This window comes from Pteropus medius, unplaced genomic scaffold, assembly GCF_902729225.1.
Source record: "Pteropus medius unplaced genomic scaffold, Ma_sr-lr_union100, whole genome shotgun sequence".
Lineage (NCBI taxonomy): Eukaryota > Metazoa > Chordata > Mammalia > Chiroptera > Pteropodidae > Pteropus > Pteropus medius.
In genome coordinates this window covers 28,798,614-28,813,853 of record NW_024355205.1, presented here as the reverse complement: position 1 = coordinate 28,813,853, position 15,240 = coordinate 28,798,614, and the positions used below count along the sequence as shown (strand labels likewise).

General features: G+C 35.0%; 1 protein-coding gene across 8 annotated transcripts in view; it reads left to right on the top strand.

Moving 5' to 3' along the window:
• GRIK1 (glutamate ionotropic receptor kainate type subunit 1) overlaps positions 1 to 15,240 on the top strand; it is a 336,286-nt gene that overhangs the window by 38,706 nt on the left and 282,340 nt on the right. The gene's annotated exons all lie outside the window — the stretch shown is intronic.

Below are 15,240 nucleotides of genomic sequence, written 5' to 3'. Positions count from 1 at the left end.
TATTCTACATCTGATGCAGTGCCCAGCACATAGTGGGTGCTAAGCAAAGCAATGAAAATGCTAACAATAGCAATATAGTTATAGCTAGGATTCGTTAAACGCTATTGGCCTAAAGTGTGGTGATACATACATATATATATTTCATTTAATGCTATATAAATATAGATAAACATATCCCATCTCACAGAGTAGAGAACTGAGGCACAGGAAGATGAGCAGCTGGTACAAATTTTCCTTGAGTTGGGGATTAAAACCAAGCAGTCTGGCTCCACAATATCTATCATTAACTGCCATGCAATAATGCCTTGAAAAATAATGTTTATTCTGATTATAATGATTATTGCACTCTCTCTATATATGTATTTTGTAGATGAAGAAGCTGAGAACTCAAATGGCTTTTCTAAACTTAGCCAGATAATAAATGAAAAGCTAAAATTCAAATTTATGATGAGTCTGACTCCAGAACCTGTGCTAAATGAATGAATGGATAAAATCACTTTCTAAGTCCCAATGTTCTTGTCTGAAATAAAAAATGAAACAGCTAGGCAAGATGATCTTTAAAATTCCCTCTAATTTCAACAATTACTTCTATTTTTAAAATCACCCCAGGCTATTTTTTGTTTGTTTATTTGTTTGTTTGTTTGTTTTGGAGGTGTTTCAATGACAAAACAGAAACAAAATATTTTATTTTAGTTCACGTATAAATTTAATATACTAAGATGACACTAAAAAGATTATGTTTTAAGACAAAATGTTAAAAGACAAAATGGGAAGCTTCATCATTCATCAGGACTTTCTAAAGGGTAGAGAGGAGCCTGGAGACCATGCTCAAAATTGTAGATTCTGTCTTAATAGCATTTCTCAGTCTTGGCTTAATTCAGTGCCATCAGCGACAGATCTGGTCTGGGTACCATTGTGCCAGCTTTCCAGGCAGCCAGGTGTCCCAGGCCTGCTAATCTATTCTTCACCCAGCAGCAGTGCTCATTCACTACTGTTGTTTTAATCATGTCAATCACTTTCCCAATTCTGCTTTGTGTCACATTCAAGTTCCCAATTATAGGTTTCAAAGCTATCAATTTTCCCTCCTTTTATGTAAACAGAAACATCTCTTCTCACTGCCTGCTCGTAGCGCTACCGTAGCGAACATACTTTTTCCAAGAATTCATGGTGCCTCCTTTGCTTACTCCTGGATTATCACACATTTAACTTCTGCACTCAAAACTATTCAAAAGTCGCATCCCCTAGTTAGCTTTTCCAACCCCATACTCCCTGGCTTTGGTATTTCTAGTCTTTCTAGCATCTATTGAGAAGTTACTAATAGAGGAAACAATTTGAGGCCACGTTACTCACAATGTCTAATGGAAAACCACATGAAGACAAAGCTCTAAGTCACAGCTCTGCAAATTATTTTAGCCTCAGTCTTATTCATCTGGAAAATGGAAATATTAATACAAATCCTACTCTTATGAAGATTAAACACACTTTTATTTATTAAGCACATGCATATTTAGCATCCACTATGTGCTGATACTAGTCTATGAATATGTATTTAGTAAATGATAATAAAAATATCTTCAGGTATTGGTGATCAAAAATATATTTTTGCATTTCCCCCCATTTAACTATAATCATAGTGTTCAACACTTAGTACCATAACTTTTTCTAACAATAAGGGATAATCAATAAATTCATTTATTTAATGTTCCCCAATTTAAAGGAAATGGTGAAACCCTTCCTTCCCTATGCCTGACCTCCCTCCTACATTCAACATCTGAAAGGTCTCATTTGGTAAAGATCAAACAGGTGTTCTAACATTTGAACAAGCTCAATGATTGAAAATTCTGCCAAAATCTACTGTTTTATAATAAGAACAGATGGTCACAGATGAGCGTCGCTTTAGCTATTGATGATGTTGAAAACAAATCTTCATCACAGAAAAAGGAGGGATGGAATATTTAGACATAACCATTTTCTGGATGCACTGCGTCGTGCATACCACACATGCTACCATTGTGATTATAACAGAATGAAATTCAAATTTTAAAAGTTGATAAAGCTCTTGGCCGCCTTCCTATACAGAGTGTAGACTCATTCCCTTTCCATGTTTGACTCATAAAATGAAAATATTTTATGTATGATATTTGTGTGAAACTCTTGATGACACTGATGATTTGATTCATTCCAGAGATATTTCACTTTCATGACTGATTTAAGTGCTTGAGATTTTCTTTTTTTTTCCCACAAAAGGGATGATTGAAGAGAATGAAAGGACCATTTTTATCAAAATAATCTAAAAATGATTAATTTCATTCTGACAGAAGTTATTAATGTATCACACAGTCCACTGAGGCATGAATTTTTAGATAATTTTAGAATTAAATGTCAAAAGAGATGTTATATCAGAAACTGTGTGTGAATCAGTTTAAGATATTCTAGACACTCAATGTTAATGAATAGCTTCTTGATAAAGATAGGGATTTTACAGAGGATGGTGGCGTATGAGCTACAGATTAGAAGAAAGGAACAGAGTAGCTGGTTACTTTTTTGTTATATTTTTCCGATCGTTGAGTATATGAATGAGCTCTCTTTATCTTCAAATCTTTCCTGCTAGTTTGTGTAGCAAAGTCATCTTCTTATAGTTTTATGTTTTTATGATTGTGTGTGTATGTGTGGCATTTATACCGTGTGCCTATCAATTATAGTCTCGGCTACAGATATCTGGAGAAGCTGACAACTAAGACCAGATTGGCAAAATCAGAGCTACTTCCTGTTAGAATACTGACATCTTAACTCTGAAATATTTCATCTTGGACTACAATTATCCTAGCATCACACAATATGTATTATCATACTTTCTGGATGAAACACGGATCTACAGCTGTACTTATAATTACACAGACATAAAGAAATGTGGGCCTGATTTCCGCTAGTTGGCGTAGTAATTATTGGCTGGCTCCTTGAATCTTTGAGACTGAGTATTGATGAAGAGAATACACAACGAGCTCTGCAAAGAAAATTCAAAAACTTGAAATCTCAGCAGAAAATAAAACTCAAGAACTTGAAAGGAAGTTTATGGTGAAAATCCTTTAGGAATTGAGTCAAAGACTGATGTACTTTACATATTGATTTCCTATATTAGGTAATTTCCAAATGCACTAAATGGGATTGTCATTTTTAAAGAAACTTAATTTTGAGAAAACGAGTTTGTAATCATTTGAGAACCCACTGGGTGAAGGGCATAAGGAAAATCAGAATATTTTGTAAATTTTGCATTCTAATTGGAAAGATAAGGAATAAATAAATACTTCTTGATACCAGATATAATTTAAACAAGAGGTGTCATATGATTAACTGTCAAATGAAAGATAAATATTGAGGTGTAGCAACTTGCACTGATAAGGTAGAATTTGTGTTTGTGTTTCAAAGAAAAACCTCTAAAATGGACAGTTTTTCAAAATATATGTTATTAATTTTTACAGTTATGATTTACATGTATTATGGACTTATATTGAGCTTTTATTTATTTATTTTTTTTTGGTGATAATTTTATTTAAGTGCATTTAAAATTACCTAAAAACAAGACATAAAAATACAAAATAAATCAGTATTTGACTCACTTCTTTTATTTGCTCTTTCACGAAACAAACTATTTTAAATTGGGCAAGGGTAGGGGGATTGCACAAGCCATGGAAATTAGAGAAGGTTTCTAAAATAGAGGATGATTTTCCTTATTTCCTAGTAATTTAGATCATGTGTGTTTATAAAATCTCTGTCGAATGAATAAAAGATTTATAGAGTACAATGTCGTTTCATAGCCCACTGTTAAATGTCTATTATATAGCAGAACATTTATTGGAATAAGAGAAAAAAGAAGAGGAGGAGGAAAAGGAGAGAGAGAAAAAGCAAAGAAAAGCAAAGATTTCAGGAATTAAGAAAGTTCTATGGAACGATGAAGACTTTATTTGTCATTTTGGATTTATCCTAATTGGAGTGTGCCATAGCAGGTGTTAGTACTCATTCTGGATTTAGAAATAAAGGGTTTTTTTTAATAGGAAAAAAATGAGTGAATATTTTGTACCTTTTTGGAGTTGAAAATGCATATAAACACATTTTTAAACAAAAATATTGCAAAGAAAAAATATTACTCTCATTGTATCATAATATTTCCATTTTGTATTACCTTGCCACATATATATACTCAGTTCAATCATTATCTAAAGTTTATTTTACATTCAGTAGTTAAAAAAAAATCTAATATATTTTTAAAAAGTTGTTTTACTTTCAGTTTAAGTGAGAAGATGTTAGATGTCTGGTTGCCTCATTCGTAGAGGTCCTTGCAAAGATTCCTGTTCTTGAGAAGTCAATTTTCTATGGTTATTTTGAGAAGTGAAAACTTTAACAGATTTGGGGCATTTTTGTGAAGACTTTAGGAGAGAGTCACAAAAAAATAAGGTGGAATTATTTGAGTTGCCATTTGTAAAAGAGGAACCTCTCAATGATGGAAGATCAAAACAACCACCTGTTCTTCAAAGAATACAGGAAAATAAACTCCTTTAATCTGAAATATCACCACAGTGGTGACCAGATGGTGGATGTCTTTGGTGAGTACAGATTCCTGCTTCATTGTGCTTGGAAGTATATATAAAAAGGTGCCAGGCTACTCAATGCACATCAGTTGTCAATTATGGAATAGTTCTGTTTGTGGAGTTAGGAATATTTGGGGTGCTTCTTAGCTAGTAAGCCACAGTTTCTCAGAAATACAGAACTAGTCTGTAATAAAACCTTAAGAAGGGAGGGGCTGTTAAATGGAGATACAGAGCGGTGTTCCTTATCAGTTCCTCAATCCTCTGGGGCACCTTACTTGAGGAGTTGGTTTTTACCATAGCTCACCTAACACTTCTAGTTGCCAACCCAATGCCATTCTTCTCTTCTTCTCTGCAGACAAACCCTGATTTTGTTCAGGAAAGCTCTATATCTAGCCCTTGGTAGACATTCATTTTCTCAGTCTTCTTTGGATTGACCATCTTATATATGTATAATTCTGGAAAATGTGATATAAGCAGACATTCACTGGGGATCTTTTCTGCTTTCCCCTGCTGCTATAATCATGGATGAGATGTCTGGAGCTGCTAAAGCTTACAACACATGAGATAAGTAGTAGAAGAAAAAATGTAAACATGCTAAGGAAGTAAAGGAGGAATAATAAGAACTTGGGTCCAGGCTGGCATTAGTGAGCAGTTGAAATCATGTAAGCAACCCTTTACCTCTGAAGTTCTTGTTATATGAGAAAACTTACCCTCAAATGTGTTTAAGTCACTGTGGGTTATATATTTTGTTATTGGTATCCTCGCACAGTCCCCAGTGATAATCCTGGTATGGCAGAAGGAGCTGTGCTAATTTGATTGTTTACTATCTTGACCTATCAATGTCTAAAACTCCCAGGTTAGTCACTTCATGAAAGTGAAGACCTGGATGAGGTCCCACGGGAAAGCTCACTGTTTATTCTAGATAACTAAAAGTAAAGTGGAATATCGGATTTATAGGCTTGTGAATGACTTGGGTTACTGAGTTAGAAACTCCCAATGCCCAAACTCTTCCCAAGAAGTAAATTAGTGAAAGTCACTTCTTGGGAAGTAAATTGGAAAACATCTGAAATTTTTTGGAAGCAACAAAATGAATGTGTAGTGCTCTCAAAATTCATAGTCCTCCAGTGACTCTTGCAGTGTCATGAAAGAGTTAATGTAACCTCCTAAGTTGTCCAATTTATAATCAAAGTACTTTTGACTATTTAGCCAGAAAATCTTCCTCAATAGTTATAAAACTACCACACAACTGGCATAAGTTCACATGCCTATGGTGAAAAAAGAAATGAGAAGACAGAGTAAAGGAATTTTAATAAGCTCTGCCTTGAAATAAATCTAATAAGATATTTTTAATTTTCATTTGATGTTTTCTTTCCCCTAACTGCTCCAGCTGTACCTATGTTCAGTTTGAAAAAGGCTTTGTTATCAACGATCTCACAAATCACAATTCTTTCTCTTTGTTTCTGAATATATGTGCACATATAGAAATTTATGTTTATGCATACACTCCTTTATTTGTCTGTCAATTGTGCCTAGAATTCTGTTAACCTAGTGATAAGGGAGGAGATAATAAGTCAACAAAAAAGGGTTTTAAGAGGACCCATTGTAAGTAGGTAAGTCATAGTTCCCTGCAGTGTCTGGTGCACAGTAGGCATTCAATAGGAAACAATCTCCTGCCTCACTCCTCCATCTTTACGTTCAGGTCACTGCAATGCTTCTCTTCCTGAAAGGACTCCCACTATCAGCCTATGCAATGAACATACTGAACATACTGGGGTATCGGCCCGATTCTATGTCTCCAAAATGATACCAGTAGTGTTTTTCATTGCAAATGTGTGCAAACACACAGAACAAAGTCAACCTGAGAAAAAGATGAAGAGGTGAGACAGTCGTGTTTTTATCTCTGGATAAAAGAAAAAATGTATTTATATTAGTTATGATCCCTTGAAACTTGCAAACATTTCCTGTTTGAACTTAAGTTCTGTTCCCCCAATCTCGCGTTATAATTGAAGTTTTAAAAATAATTGTATCTGGTGTCCATTTGACTCCGTGTCATTAGGGAAGGAATTGCTTTGTTTACTGGGCATTTTGTAGGTCAGTCTAAAACTGTGGCAGTAACACATTCTAAATCTATAGGAAATTGTTTCATAAAAGGAACATTTTAACATCAAATAGGCCATAGGGATTCATACATTGATCTTCTACTGACGTTTCCTCTGAATTAGTTAAGATTGCTAGACTAACAATGACTCTAATGGGGAAGATAAAGAAGACCAAATGGTGAAAAGGCAATAATTTAAAGGTTGAATTCAGATTTTCCTGTTTATATCAGTTATAAATTTAGGTAATTGGTGGTGTTTGAACTGATGACAGCTTTTAACGCTCTTGATGGATGGGTTATGGCAGTTCATTCACCTTCTAAGTTTTATTGCTTAATATGAGATAGCACAGGTTGCTGACAATGATAGAGCATTTACAGTAGGCCACCATCAGTACATTAAGCCACATACGGACGCCAAGGTAGAAATTTTGGCAATATTTGTCCTTCACCCTACTTTTTCGTTAATATCTACTTTGAAATAACTTGCATAAGACAAAGTATTCATTAAAATTCTAAATGGAAAATAGGTATTGCATCTAATCCAAGACTAAATTCTATATTTCCACATCCCCCTCCCCTCATCATCCTGTATCTCAAGAATTTTCATAGATCTCTAGAAAGAGATTTATTGAAAATAATCCTACCCATCTAAGTCCCACTCTAGAGTAACTGTAGCTTGGTCAGTGTTGTAGGATGAGAAATAAACCTGTAACAGAACTGCGTTTAGTTATCATCCATCCAGCAAATGCTTAGAACAGGAAGTCGAAGTCTCTGTTTTAACCAGACGATGACCGTTCTGTCACACATGTAGGGTTCCATCAAAGCAAATTCTTGGTCAAAATGCAGCTCGTGCTCCCTCAGTGTAACCCAGAATATGAGCACTTTTTCAATAGTTTAAATGATGTTGAAATTCTTTAGTCAAGAGCACCATATTTTTTTGGAATAATTTTGAAGAGTACTAATGTTAAGTGAACCAGGACTTTCTGTGACAGGTGCTTTTTCTTAATCCTCCACGAGTGAAACCTAGGTATTCAGTTAAGGTTTCCTACCAGCAATCAGGAATCATAACTTTAAGGATACAACAATGGGTAGTGGTTAAAAGCAAGTGGTTTAGTGCCAGTTTAAGTGGCTAAGTTACTTAATTTCTAAATCCCAGGTGTCTTACCTTTAAGATGGAGATGATTACTACTTTCCTCCCCCTAACTAACCGCTCCAGCTGCACCTACACTGGCTATGCACTCTTATCTTTGAAATAGGCTTTGCTGTCATTTATTTCATAACTCACACAATATCTGACACTCAATATACTATGTTTACGGCTGTTACTACTAATGCAGCTTGTCTCAGGAGACCCTAACAAGTGGCTGAGGAGTGTGTCAACTTTATCAGCTAGGTTAGAAAAACTGACCCCTACTCTCATCTTTTCTTATACTTATTCTGTCACCAAATAACAGACTGAGAGGAGAGTGGCCTTCAGGTAACTCTGTCCCTGATTTTACCATCAGTTTTCCTCCTGTTTCTCTGGCTATAATAATAAGTGCTTGAGGAGTGGGGGTAGGATGTCAAAATGAGCACCTGGTAGGAAAAAAAAAAAAAATACACCCAAGATATTCTACCTCTCTATCATACTAAGAGAAATGCTAAGTGGTATAAGTAGACTCTGCTTAATCCAAAAACATTTTTACAATAGGACAGTAAAATGAGATTTCTTTTAAAAGGCATTCTGGAAAGAAAGAGTTTATAACAGACAAAGGTATATGTTTAGAAGATGACATCATGTGTCGGAATCTTTGAGAGCATGAATGTTTGAAAACTCATTCATCTGCCTGCTCTTCCAACTTTCAATATAAATAATGTGTTTTATTCATAGCAGCTTATAGAGCAGTGATATTGACAGATAATTGAACCACACTACAAAGAAAATTTCCTATTTAATAGTAGACGCTGTGCTTCTCTGTTTAAAATGGAGCAATATCTGAGAGCCAATAGGATATTTGTCTGTCTCAAGCTTCTTATCGATAGATTGTATAAAGCAGTCCCACTTTTAGGGAGAGTCACGCCTGAAGGAAGCCTGTTAAAGCCCATGGGGGGTGTTTTGATTGGCTTTGGGTTAAGTATTTTGTTTGTATTTATTCTACGGTTTCTCTGGTATTCACTGCAGAATGTAGCTATCCTAACTTGAGAGCCTTTGAAATGTGGCTGTTCTAATGTTTTGTAATGAGAAAAGAAAAGAAAGTGAGCTTTGAGAAGAAATGCACAAATGTTAACAAATGTTTAAATTATTGTAAACCAAACCATTGTAATTTCATTCAGTATAATGTCACAGGATTATACCTTGATTTCTTTATAACCTAATAACTACTTATGGTAATACTTTTTTGAGTATCTTTTGTGTATCTAAACAAGATCTGAATTTAGATGGTCAAAGGAGCTTTTATGTTTTATTTTTTTTACTTTTTCCATTTGAAGAAAAAACTGCCCTGCTGTCCTTTGTGGCCAGGCTGGGACCTTAGAGGCCAGTATTGAGATCTCCTGTTAGTCATGACTTTCTTTCTTGAAACAAGCATGAGTTGATGCATTGCTGAGTAACTTAATGAAGTGGAACCACTGCAAGTTCATCTACTTGAGAATTCTTTATTTGCTAAAGGTCAAGAGTGAACCTATTATTTTTATTGGACTCACCAGGCTTCTATTTCACTTATTATGCCTTCTCATACCATTTCGTGATCGAAATCAAATCATATATCTTGAATGAAAATTTAAGGTGCATCACAATTTGTAAAATCATTATAAATACTAATTATACACCCTTGTCACATTCTATGGATAAAAGTGAAAGGTCAGTTGGTTCTGATATGACAATGAGAGCAAGCTTTCCTGAAGGAAGTGGGATCTAACCTGGACCTTCAAGGCTTGAGCAAGACCTTGATGGTCAGAGGACATTTCAGATGTTCTAGCACACTTGAGTGAAGAGTGCACTGGAGTAAATTGCTTCCTGTGGTGAACAAACAAGTCTATGAAGTCTATGAAGCGAGCTTATGGATGAGATGATAGGATTGAGAGTCATCATTTTTTGGGGGGGGGATGGGGAGCTTCTCCATCATGTGGTTCTTCTCTCAGGAGCCAAACCATAAATCATAGTGTGATCGTAAGAGAACAGACTTGGGAGGGAGACATCATGAGCAATTTCGACCCAGCAGCCCTTTCTCTTTCAATATTCTTCTCGATTATGAAACATGTCTAAGCAAAAGCATATCCTCAGTGATAGAGGGGAAGGAGAATGGACAAAGGAGGAAATAGCTAATGAAGCTTTGTAGTTAGTGAGTACTGAGAAATACATTAAGGGTGGACCAATCAATCTCTTTCAAAAGCTGAAAAAAGAAAAAAAAAGGTACCTAGAAATAACATAGTATTAATTAATCAGGGAACCATGGAATTAATTGTACGTGAAAGACAGGAATTAAATCAAGAAAGTGAAAATCATGCTATTTGTATGATAGTCAACCGATCCTCTTGAAGATATTTTGTAAAATATCCTCCAGGTATTTATCATACATGAGGTATGATAAATCCTTTTCCAGAGAGTAAAACCACCTAAATTTCCCAGCTCTTCCTAAATGACCTAAAGATGCCTGCTAGAGACTCTTTCTAATTTCATTATTTATTGTTATTGTTGTTTATTTATCTCTATTCTCATCTCCAAAGCCTTTCCCCCAAACAGCCTCACCCCAACCATGTGCTCTCTTTTTTATTCTACAAATTCCATGACCCCAAGGACTAAGTTTTATTAATTTTTGAATTCCCATGATCTCACACATCATATGTACCTTATCATGGGGGCTCAACAACAAATGAAAGAACTAGATTAATGAATGGTGGTCGAAAGAAAATAGAAAATATACCACTTAAGAAGTCATAGTGTTGTTGCTTTTTTTTTTCTGAATTAAGAATCACGTAATTTTTTTTTTGTTTTGTTTTTTTAATAACCTGTTAGGAAACTCCTGACTAGCAAAGTATATAGATATCTGCTTCGACTTAAACTCATGTAAGAAGAATGAGTTCCCACTCTACCCAAAGGAGTCATGATGTAGTAGAAAGAGAAAAGGAGAGGAAATCAGGTGATCTTGATTTATATTCCATTTTCACTTCCTGCCAACCAGGCAGCCTTCTACTTGTTCCTTAAGCTCTATGGATACTGGCTTCCTAGTCTATAAAATGAGAAACCTAGTAATTGTTAAGCAAGATATTTTTATGTAATTTTTCCAACAAAGTTTCAGACACAGGTGTTAGACAAATCTAATCCTCACAAGGAATAAGACACTCATTTGCAGTGTGGTCTAGAACAAGCCACTTAGCCGCTCTGATTCTTAATTCTTCCTTTGAATACAGGATTTCTAGACTGTAGAGTCAACTTTTTTTTTTTTTAATCAATTCTGCCTTATAGTTGAATCCCTAGGAAAATAAAATACTATTTTTAATCCAATTATCTTAATCTTTTTAATAATCACAACTAATCATACACCCAAACAACATTCTAAGACCAGTAGGAAGGTATCTAGCACTCAGGGCACATAGACTGGGCACTAATTAGAGAAGAAATAAGATCAAGCCATTACAAGGAAGAGAATACTAGCAAAAAGTACAGATAGTTCAGAGTATTTTAATTCATTTCCATTCTATAAATACTTGTGATATTTACAGTATGTCAGGATTTATGCTAGTTATAATGACAAATCAGGCTTAGATTTTTCTACAAAAGTTCAGTGTTGAGATTGTGGTCCACTACAATCTCAAAATAAATCACATTGGTATTGTCCAGTGGCCTCTGCTCAGGACGCTACCAGCCCAAAAGGCCTTGACCTTATCACCTAATCTTCCTGGAATTTCACATGCTTACTTATAAGAATAGTAGTCTCTTCCAGCTTGAGTTCTTTGAGTTTCAATAGGTAACATTTGCCATATTGTGTCGCACACTCGTGTGTGGGCCTGAGCCCATCCACTGCCCCCGGATCCACTCTAAAGACATCCGTGAGCCTGAAGAGCTTGCAGCATTGTTCTGATTGCCACAAATCAGCACTAAATTAGGCATTTATCATATTTGAAAAGACACGCCATCTGCAGCGCTCCACCATTGTGCAAAGTTGTCACGAACAATATGCTACTTTGCAATCTGCACATTTAACAACAAATGGGGAAATTCAACAGCAACCAGAAATAAAGTTGGGCTTTGGAACTGTGTTTTTTTTTTATATATAGTTAGTATTTGGCCAGTCTCCAGAATATCACCTTCCACTTAGAATGTAGAGCTAAGCAAATTCAAACTGGGGTGGGGGTGGGAGGGGAGTCTTTTAACTTCCTATGTGAACAGGAAGGAAGGGAGAATGAAGGTAATAAGATTCTCTGATCATAGGCCATTATTCTTAATACACAGTTGAAGTTGGCAACATTTTCTTGGCAAAGAAATACAATCGTCGTGATTCAAAGTAACATGAAATTACTTAGTAAAGATTTTTCTAATGATGGGGTTGTTCTGTTGGTTTTTTTTCTTGAGAAATAAAGGGAAAATATTCACTTCTTGTCAATGTGGAAGAAATATAAATGATACATTTAATAATATAGATGTAAAGTTTTTAATTGTATTTAATACCTCAATACTTGATTACATTAGAGGTGAAATACTGCTATGTTTAAAATACAGAGAAGCATGAGTAATTTTGTTTCCTGATTAAGGTTATAATAAAAATTGTATTTTGAAAATCTGTAGCTCCACTATAATATTAAGGTTCCCTGAGGGCTTTAGGAAATTATTATTGTAACAATTGCACATGTAAAGTCTTTTCACCAAAAAATATTAAGAGGTTAAATGCTAATAGGCTTTTGAGATTGTTTGCTTGAGTTTTCCTTTATCTCCTGTTTGACTTCGAGCATTTATTTTTAAAAATATTCTGAGAACAGGGGCTGTGTAAAGAGGTTGTTATTACCTTGCATCTAAGGGGAATAAGTTGAAGACAGTTGCAAAATTGCTTGGCGTTATTATCCTGTTTCTTTGGAATAAAATAACTCTTTAATGAGCTACTGTTCTTAAGATGTCTTTAGATAGAAGATTGGGAGGGCTAATTGTTCTAGTAGTTTTAACTTTAGAGTAAAAGAAAAAGCACTAGTACAGGAACCACGAATCAATGTGACAATCATAAGTTTCTAAGAAGATAAGAAAACTCTGGAATCAATTCTAAATACACCAAATTAAAAGAAAAATAGAGAGGAAAATATTCTCTTAAAGTTGTCAGATATGCTTAGGTATATCCAGACAAATACTGAGCTATCCGGTCATCTTCCAGGATGTGACTTGTCTAACTTTGTGCCTATTGTAACATAGTGCCTTCTGAATCTGTTTCACTGGCTCTTCTTCCTCTGTGACAGCTTGTTTTACTCTTAAGCTTCTCCTGGATGACTCCCATACAGAAGCCTCTTTTCCTGACTTCCCCCGGGGAACTCAAGACCACCAATTCCAATTCTGTTTTGAGAACTTCCGGATAGGTTTTCCTCAATTTTTTCAAACATGACATGTCCACAGCTGAGCCCTCCGTCTTCTATTCAAAGCTGTTTCTTCTTCTATGTTTCCTAATTCTGTTTATGGCATTAGCAGTCTTAGACCCTCCTGTCTCAGATGGGGAACTTCAGATTGATCTTTATCTCTTCCTTCAACCACTCAGTGGCTGAATCTGTTGTTTCACCTTTGGGGTCTTTTAACTCCATTCCTTTCCCTGATATCTTCCATTTCACTTTGACTGCTCTGTCCATCCCCCTTCCAAATGAGGAGCTCTTCCCGAGCATTTCCACAGCACCCTTTGCTTAATTCCATCATAGCCTCATTCACATTGCAGTGTAACCTTCTTTACCTTCCTGTGCCCATCTCCTAGCATACAAGAGGCGCTCAGTATGTGCCTGTTGAGTGTATCTTCCCACCACTTCCTTAGCAGCTCTTGTTGGCCTCTCTTTGCCTGCTGCCTCTTACCCATAATCCAAGCAAACATGGATATTTAATTGCTAGTTGGACCACTTTCTCCATTCTTGTACTAGTTCTATTTTCTAAGTTGTACTTCCCTCCCTCTCTGCTTTTACTTATTCCAAGGATAAATATGCTTACTTCCACATTTTCTTACAGCAATATCTTCTATGCTTAAAAATCTTGTTCATATGTTTATGTCAAAAAGCCTTCCCAGGGTATATCCTAGACAGAAGTAATCTCCTACATTCTATCTATAGTCAAAATCATTTTTCTTACTTCTTTTATTATACCCTTAATTGTTTTTGTTGTTGTTGTTGTTGAAGATATTTTGCCAGGCTTGATTTTACTTGGTTGTGGAAGTTACAAAAGGTGACTGCCTTATCTCTATGTCTCCCCATACTTCCTATGTACAAAGTGTTTGTGTTCACTTAAACTACTCTTAAGTTTGATTTAACGATTCTCAACTAATTTAGACACAACCACAAAATAACATCCTTTAAGTTGGGTTGCACCTTGCTTATTTCAATAATCATGTTAAGGATAAAATGGTGACATACGAGACAACACTGACCACATAAAATAATAATAGGAGATATATCTACCACCAAATATTGCCAGTATGATTCATTGTAAAGCTGTGAGCAGATCTAATTCACCATCTGCAACATAGTACGAGATATCACTTTTTGGACTGGGTGCCACCTAGTTTTAATCATCCAACTCTTTATGACTTATATATTTCATCCTATAAAATTTAGTTAAGGAATTACTTGATATTCTAGCTTTCTTGTTGTGAATAATAGTAATATAATCCTTCTCATTTTATCTAATGCCTGTTATCTAAGATTCTGAAAATTAATGAGAATATGCTTTGAAATATTTTCTCATTAATCCTCAAAAGATCCTTCTGCAATAGATTTGTAGAAATGATTAATTAAGGATTAAAATTTCTTCACAAAGAAGACCACATCTCTGCATTATTCCTCAGCTAACTTCAATGAAATTTTAAAGTTAGAAAATATAAAGGAGCTATAAAGTATTTTCTTTCTGCAGGCTTCAGAAGAGAAAGGAAATACTTCTTTCATTGTAAATGCATAAATAAACATTGATCTTTGTCATGGCTTATGGAGATATAGATTTCTAAGAGATACGCTTTAGGAATATTTTATCAAGTTTTTATTCTAAATGTAATTCAAAGTATACCTTTTACATGTATCTTTTTGAGAAGGTCTCATTTTGTGTTAACTAAGCTTTATTTTCAGAGCCTGTTTATTTGCATTCCTTGGAGCTAACTCTTTTTAATTTGCAGGTTATTAAATAGATTGGAATTTATCATGTATAGCATATTCTTGGTTCAGTGATTCCTCTAGGAAGTAGAATTGATGAACCATAATTATTTTCCAAAAGCTAAAAGAATAATCAAACTTTACTTATTCAATTCATGTATGTGGTTAAATGAACACTTTTCTAAAATGTTATAGATTCCTTAAGAAATAAAGCATGCTTACATGAGTTTTTGACTCTGATTCCGAATGAACCCTAAAGAA